Source organism: Apis florea, unplaced genomic scaffold, assembly GCF_048593485.1.
Source record: "Apis florea isolate Af1SG1 unplaced genomic scaffold, ASM4859348v1 contig_2272_pilon, whole genome shotgun sequence".
Classification (NCBI taxonomy): Eukaryota; Metazoa; Arthropoda; class Insecta; order Hymenoptera; family Apidae; genus Apis; species Apis florea.
Window position 1 is genome coordinate 7,078,980 of NW_028256549.1, and position 9,026 is coordinate 7,088,005.

General features: G+C 29.0%; 1 long non-coding RNA gene across 1 annotated transcript in view; it reads right to left on the reverse strand.

Moving 5' to 3' along the window:
- LOC147658459 (uncharacterized) overlaps positions 1 to 8,665 on the reverse strand; it is a 29,986-nt gene extending 21,321 nt beyond the window's left edge. Inside the window, exon 1 of the long non-coding RNA XR_015290610.1 lies at positions 8,484 to 8,665. This is a non-coding gene — a long non-coding RNA (uncharacterized LOC147658459). The remainder of the gene's footprint in view (positions 1 to 8,483) is intronic.
- Positions 8,666 to 9,026: the final 361 nt, after the last annotated feature.

Here is a 9,026-nt window from a genome sequence, read left to right on the forward strand (position 1 = left end):
TTCATTTTCTCGATGACGAGTGTGCAATGACGATATGGTAATGTTACGAGTAAGTTGGATAAAGTTTTATATTCCTTATGACTATTTTTCTTATAAAAAATTGCCTTGAATATTAATGCCAGATTTATAGCGATTATAACAACAACAACAATAATAATAATAATAATAATAATTATGAAATTTTATAACTTTACAATTCTTATGAATTAATTTCTACAATTTTAATACTCCATTTTGTCGATGAAAAGATGGAATAACAGGATTAAAGAGATAAATTATATATATATATATATATATAAAAAAAAAATTGTTTTTAAACAAGAAATTTATAATTTTAAGTAAAATATCCATCACATATTAGAACTATTCCAAACTATACGAAGATATTTATTTTAATAACATTTTCAAGTCGAAATAAATTTATTCGTTCGCAGGATGATCAAATGCTTCCGTAATTTATCATTTTCCTTGAAAAATATTCAACTAGGATGTAATATCATCATACGCTTGAAACAAAAATTCGCTTATCTACAGGATGTTCAATTTTTAAAAATTCCTTCTCATAAATTTACTTCGAATCTTGCAATATTACAATACAATCTTCCATTTTCTCTAATAGGAATATACAATGATAGTACACTAGCGCCACGGATAAATTATAGTGCAAACTAGAATCAATGGTCGGACAACCAAATCGAGACGTTGATAAAACGAAGAAAATTCCGTTTGCGGTTGAGTAATATCAACGAGATAGGATAATCTAGGATCATTCTAGTCAATGATTCGTGACTGGTAGGGAGCAAGCAACCGAAAGGATTATTTTATTCTCATATGAAAACGATCTAGCGAATTCTAATCTACTCAACTCAATGTTCCAAGTTATTTCAACTCGTTCCAAGATTATAACGCGAACGTGAAGATATTGCGGTTTCGTTTTCAGGTGGAAAAATAATGTGGAAGAGATAGAAATTATATCACGTAGGAAGAAAGTAAGCTCGATGTAAACACATATTGAAGTAACTTTATGTACTTTTGTGGTCATTATACGACGAGTTTCATTTTGCGGTACACCGCAAGAATTTTATTTAGAAGTTTACAAATGGTTTCTGATTTTTAGATTAAATTAATAAGTGATTTTTGAGATTTATACATTTACAATATGCCAGTAAGCGAACATTAATCTAATTTATGTTTATTTTATACATTTTATAGAAACAGAAAGTTGATTTGAAAACTCTGCTGTAAATTTCGAAATTTCAGATATATAAAAATTTTTATTTTTAATTTCTTCCTGATTAATTTATTCCTTAACGCGATAATGCTTGAAGATAAAAAAGAGAGAGAAGTGTTTTTCCATTGAATCTGTCGGAATTCGATTCTATCAATTCATTTTCACGATCCCTTTCATTTAATCCAATTACTACTCGAAAGATTTATCCAGATAACTGATAATCTAATTATTTCCAGGATCGTAGATCAAAGCGAGCTTCTTCACGCTCTATACTCTCCGTGTAATCCTGGTGAACGATTTACGCGACACGAATAGGGAACACGAAGCGTTACAATGAAGCGTGATCACTTTCGAGACGACACGAAGAGGATAAAGAAGGGGACTAACGAACGGTGGCCGTTTTCCAAGGGTGTCCAGGTCGCGGCAATCAGCTCCGTGATTACTGCGTGGAGATCGAAGATAATCCGTGAAACGGGTAATTCCACGCAGGGAAGATCATTAACCGATGAGAGAGCGTGTTCCTTGAAAGGCCTCATGGTGACGCCAGGATAAATCGTCCCTGTGAGCTTTATCCGTGAAATTTGCTGTAAAACGTTCAATGAGGAGCTGGAGGGATTATGGGCATAAGTCGATCTTTTTGTACGACCACGTGGATAATACTATTGATAGTTGGTGCTTATTTGTCATTATTGATGGTGATAAAGTGATGATGGTAGAATTGATATACCTTCAAATTTATTATATTCTTTCAAAAATTAAAATATATTGATTAATAATTAAGTTTTAGTTATGGATGATATTGTTCAAATTTATTCAAGTTTATTATTATTCAATTTTAAAATATATTATATAGTCATTCTTATGACTTATTTTTATTTTAAAAAATTTAACGCATTCCAAATGTTTCGTACATTTGAAAGTTTATTTAATTAAACGATCGATTTTAATTTACTTACATGTTAAAGAAAAAAAGAATTTTTAGATTGATAATTATTAAGTTGTTAAATTAATCTTTATTTCAACTCTTATTTCTTATTAATAATAAATACGATTATTGTTTTTCGTTACACGCAAGAAAAAGTCAAATCTAGATTTACATTTTTTAAAATATATTACGCCTAATAACTCAAAAATTACTAAAAATTGTTCTCCATGCTTCAGAATTACATATCGAAAGACTATCTAAATCCAAGTTTATATTCTCTAATTATTCCCTCTATTAAGCTCTATAAATAGATCTATACGAATTTTTCATCTATTAAAATATTTTATATCATCAGTAATAGCGTAAAACGAAAATATTCGCGTGTTGCATTTTACATCATCTTAAAAGAAAAAAAAAAAAAATAAATTTATCAAGTAACAATATCCATATATCCAAAATTCTTCGATTAGATACAAAGCGAATTCCGCGCGTGCCATTAACGTACACGATTCGCGCGTGATTCCTGCTCCGCAGGCGCTTCGATTCTCGAGGTACAAGCGTGGTTCCGCGAGGCGGGACTCTCTAATACGCTGGCTAGAACACACCGGAACCGGCCGGTTCTCGGCTATTCATCGCGCGTTATTCGTACGCGTATCGCATACGCGAGTCCCGAGCGCCAGCTAGCGAACAAGCTATAGCGTTCGAAGCGGAGAGAACGATGGAAATTACTGTTCGCCTCGTAAATCGATGCAACGTGCAATTTACACCGCGAAACGGCGCTCGTTGCAGCCGTAAAGGCCCATTACGGCGTTGCGTACGGCCGGCTGATATTAAAGCCGCCATCTGCTTCGGGCGTGGGTCGATACAGGAGGGGGGATACCTTTTAGAGAATATTCCGTATCTTATTTCGTCCTTCACCTTATCGCTCTTTCAAAGTTTCTAATAGGGTTTCGGCCATCTGGCAGACAGAAGATGATATATTATCAATAATATTTTAAAGTTGGGTTGGTTTTTGAGATTATACAAATGTTATGAAAAAAATGTTTAAATGAAATATATAAATATAGAATATAATTATTATTCATGGTATAATTTTATTTTTTACGTTGCATAGATAATATTTCATATGACAATATGACATAAGACAAAAAAGAAAAATCATGTCTGAAAATTAAAAATTCTATATCATCAAATGTTGAGCTTATAATTTTTTACTTCTGTTATTCCTTTTTTATGCTTGGATTGAGGAAAAAATCAAAACCTCTAATTTTTTTACATTAAATGAAATTTCACAATATTGGTTTATTTGGTTTATTTTATTTATTTTCCTCTGTGTTCATTTACTATTTGTAATTTTAAAGTAAAATTTAAATTTAAATTTCAATCATTATTAAAATTGCAATTTTGCACAGCAAAATTGCAATTATTGTGATATTACTGATATTAAATAATTTTTTATATCAGAAGAAATTGTACAAGTCTATTCATGTCTGTCCTGTATTGTGTTTATGATTAAAAAATAATATTGAATTTCAAAGTATTTATTGCAGACTCATTTTATCTACAAATTACGTTAATCCCAATCGTGATTATATATCCACGGTTGTGGTCTTAAATTATTTATTTTCACAATAACAAGTAAAACCACAAGTTGTGGCTACAAGTTACGCTAATTACATACTGGCAATGCATGCAAAACAAAATAAGCGCCATCTGTGATAGCTGTTCTGCTGGCCTGTATTAATCACTGTCGTGATTTCCGTTAATTACGCTTACAATTATAACCGAAACAATCTGCGAAACTAATTACTCTTACAATTTTATAAGTAAAATAAAAAGTAAATTTACATTTGCAGTGAAACGATGCAATAGTGATCTACAATTGCATCAATTATTCGTATAATTAGCGAATTGGATTACAGTACTCAAATAGCAATTCGAATGATTAGAAATCTCTTGATTTGAAAATGAGACATAACTCGAGATAATCTTTTACCAAGGATTTACATTTTTCAAAATACATAAAATTCTTGTGTTTCATTGATAATAATATAGATCTATCAAAGAAATGTGTATAGATTGGAAGATTTCTCGAAGATAAAAGTTAGGTTATAATAGCATCTGATGATCTGATATAAACTTTAAAGATAACTAATTTAAATTTAAAGGTATATAATTTTGTTATGATAGATTTGTTGAAATTATATGAAATTGATTGTAACAAGAGAAAAATATTGGTAAACATAATCTTTCTAAGATGATAAATCTATTAAGATAAAAATTCTAATTGCACATATATATAATAAAATGAAAATTTTGCAGAAAACTATTCAAAAATGAGCAATCAGAGATATCATCAATTTACAAAATATCTAAATATAACGTCTTCAATTCTGCGGAATCGTTCAAAATTTTTTTCAAATCCTAAAAAATGATATCTTATAAAGTTAACGACTGAGAGGGAAAAATCGACGAATAAAATATTAGCTGATTCTCCTTAACCTTAAAAAAATTTTGATGAATAATTCATTATGTTGTCGGATAATCGAACATTTCTCGCGCAAAAATATAAAGTAAACGTTAAAGTATGGCAAATAACCGATGATTAATCGGAAATTACTTAAGTGATGGTTATTGGTGGTAGCCAATAGTGGGGGCGCTGCTGATGGCCTATTTTCGCGTAATATACGAACCAACAGAATTCCTTCTCGAAAGTATGTATCGATCAAATGCAGTCAGGTTAGTAGCAACGATGATCACGATTCCAAGAGTCGAACGATGAAATCATTTCGAAGCGAGTAGCCATGATTGGAGTTTAAGATCAACCTTTCTATGCAAAAGCTTGTGCACACGCTTTGAAATTGCCGGTTCTGGGACATGGCAATCTTCGAGTTTCCATACAGTGGATGGTGATTTGATGCACGAGATGCAGTGCTACTTATAGGTTAGGGCAGGGATTTCGAGATAGAGATGTTTCACGTGAATTGAGTTAGCGCTTTTATCTATGATGCCAAAGTAATTTTGAAAATTAGTAGTTGACTTGGATAGCATCGACGTTTTTATAGTGTTTATAAATTTTATGGTGGTTACTTTTTTTTTTTGCTCATAAAAATTTAGAATAATTATATAGATATATCTTGATAGATATATCCAATGAATGAATAAAGGTTTAGTGAATATTCTAAGTTTGTTATATAATGTAAATTCACATGATAAAATGTAAAACAATTATATTCAGAATATTTTTTTACAGTTTTTTCTATAACTAATGGAAATGTATGGAAAATTCTGTATATGTTTTTGAGGTAAATAAAATATCTTGGTATTAAAAATGTACATATATCTATCAAAAATCCGATTAATTATTTCTTGAAAATCTACAATTTTTTCTTCAAAAATTTCTTCCTATTATCAGAAGTATAAAGAAGATATTTTTACAATCACTATTATTAATACAGCCACTTTATATGTGCAATATTTGTATATGCAAAATTGTGATTAATCATTTATTCGAAATGAGATTTTTTTTTTTTAATTTTTTTAATATTATTAAGAACTGCAAAATATGAAATGTACATGTTCATAAAATATATAACATTTTGTTCAAAAATATAACAACATTTATTCAACATTTATTAATAAAGTCACGAAATTATTTCTCATATCTCGTTACACAAATTTCAAATCCAATATCATTTTCCTCCTCAAATTACGATGCACTTAGCAATACACATTAATCTACTTACTATACGCGAATCTTCTGAAAGCTGGTACATTCATCTTGGCTAACTACTCATCTTCCCTAACTATTCTATAAATCAGTGTTTCCCAACTTTCTTTAAACTGCGATCCATTTACTATAACATTCAATTTTCGACTTCTTCTCTTCATATAAAATAATAGAAAGTTTAAAAATAACTAATTAGTGAGAGGATGGTCTTATCATAATATAATAATATGATTATAATAAAATAAATAAATCTTCAACCAAAAAAATTAATTTTAATTAATTCAAATCTCAATTAAAATTATTGAAAATAACAGTGACGATTTTCGAAGAGTTTAGAATTGTTACAAATATATTAAAATTAAATTATTTTACGTGTTTAAATATTTGATAATATAATTGAAATTATTAGCTAATAAAATTAAATAGCAATATTCTATAAATTAAATCATTTTTGTATTCAAGTATTTAATAATATATTATAATTGTAATGTAGCTAAAAATAAGAGCAACGAATATTTGACAAACATCAAGGAAGTCATAGATTCATAGATTGAAAACCACTGATAAATATATAAAAATAAATTTGTTTCGTGTATTGAGTAATGTAATTATAAATATCAATTAAAACTAACAATGACAATTCTCGACATGACGTACAGTGATTGAGAACCACTGGCGTAAACCCAAACGTAAATTATCTAACGTATTTGAATGTTTGATATATATTTGGCGGATCGTTTTAAACAATGATCGTTCAAGTTAAGGTGATTTGCGTTTTACGCGTAAACGTCGAGGGCGTGACAAAAATTCGGTCCGCGCGTGGTCGCTCGTAAATTTTCGAGGCGAGCCACGATAAAATATAGAACGGGACAGAATTTATCGTGGACCATGCTGGACAAGGATTCTGCGTCAACGAAAAGTGTTGTTTCCCAAAATAATACGGTTGAAGAGAATATTTTGATACATCTTTGTCGCAGATGTTGCATCAAATAATAATTAGACAAAGAGAATATTTTTAATATTTATGATAAGGGATGAAAATTTCGGAAGATTATATTTCATTGTCCCAAATATTTGGTAATGAAAGGCAAATTAACACTTTGCTTTAACAAGTATTTATAAGATATTTAATAAAGTAAAATATATTGAAAATCAAAGGATTAAGATAGTGTATGCAATTTTCATTCTAACGTCATATTTATATATTATATATTGTAATTTATGTTAACTATAAAATTTATATATTATTATATAAGATATATTTTATATATATATATATTTTAAAATTGTGCATATTCATTCAATTTTGTTAAATCATAGTAAATGAAAAATCTCTACTCAAATTATTCATATATAAATAACTTAATAGCGAATGATAATAATAATCATATCAATGTTATATCTTCCGTCAATAAATTGAATTTTGATGGTGCATAAATTCTACGATAATTTTTTAACAAGTTAATCATTTCCAACAATCAAATGGAACTATGAAACCACGAAAGGTTTGAGCGCTTGGAAGGTGCCTATAGGAGAATTAAGATTGCACAAGCGTACGAGTAGCAAAAAATGTGGATACCTAATGTCATCGTAAATCTGCAGTAGCTGACGCGGCCCAGCCCACCGAGTGTGTCTGCAAAATATACACTGACGATAATTTACTCTCCGCAGATCCGTTTCCGTGTAACTCTTCCAATGAAACTGTATAATAGCCTCTCGTTCGAGATCCGTGGAAATAATTATAAATTCACTTCGAGAATATTCAATACCGTTACGAGTAACAATAATAATTTTGTTCAAACAATACTCGATATCGGAACGTTGAATACATATACTATTTTTTAAGAATACTGTATGTATCTTAAAAATTTAATAAGGATCTGTTAATAGATTTATAAAAAAAAAAGATGATATATTATAGAGGAATTCAATATGAAACATTCTACAGTTGTTTCAATGAATTTCATTGTATAAAAGATATATAATTAATCAAAATTAATAAAAATTATTTTTAATATAAAATAACCTCACAATTGGAAGGATTTTATAATTCTTTTATAAAGAATTTTATTAATTTAAATCCTGGCTAAAAACAATTATTTTAAGGATGGATATATTCTATAATATAATAAAAAAGGAATGATCATTATAATCTAATTATACGATATCTATTTTAATTTAATTTTGTAAAATGTTTCAAAAATAGAAAAAATTTATGAACATCCCAAAGTTAAATTTTATCATACGTGTAAAGTAATACACAGAATTAAAAAAAAAGAAATTTTATATGAAAACTTTTATATTTAGATCTTTTTTCTTAATCCTAATATTCAATAGATTAAAAAATTTCAAAGATCTCAAAAGTTCCCATATATAATTCTTTAAAGTTATCATTAACCTCTAAATCATATAATATTATATGAAACAAAATAGAATTTGTAGGCAATTAATATAATACGAAATTCTTTGTAGTATCTTTTCAACAATCGAATATTACAATAAATTTATAAATTTATTTTCAAACAAAATTATTAAACAAAAAATTTTTCCATTAATGAAATTTATAAATTCGAAAATAAACAGAATCTTATATATACCTTAGATTTTATTCGTAGTCACGTAGTCAAAACAAATAGTCATTTTTGCTGGTCGACGAATATGCTTCCTGTTCGATTCTTCGGATTGCAATAAACGATTATTACTTCATCCTCGCGCGCCTGTCCAGAATTCGAAACGTTTACGAACGCAACGTGTGCGGTGGCATCGAACCGACGCCATTAAAACTTGCGCGAACAAAATACGTTGACGATAACTAAACAGTTGAAAGGTGATGAAAACGATTTCTGTTCTTCGAAAAGTTTATAGTGCTTATCTTCGCGCATCTTTCGGTGAATCACTTGAATTGATCACGCTCGAATTTTACGACCGTTTCACGAGATCTCCGAGAGATACAATCGAAGAGTCGATCAAAGAAGTTGACTTTTCGATGCACACGAGAGGGAGCTTAAACGTTCTTGTTTATAGCGATTGTAACGCCCTCATGTGCAGATCAGTTTGCCATTATGGTAACTTTTTCTGAATTTTGAGATTCGAAGTTGAGATTATATAGTGTTTTATTTGTTTTATTAGTTTTTATTGAC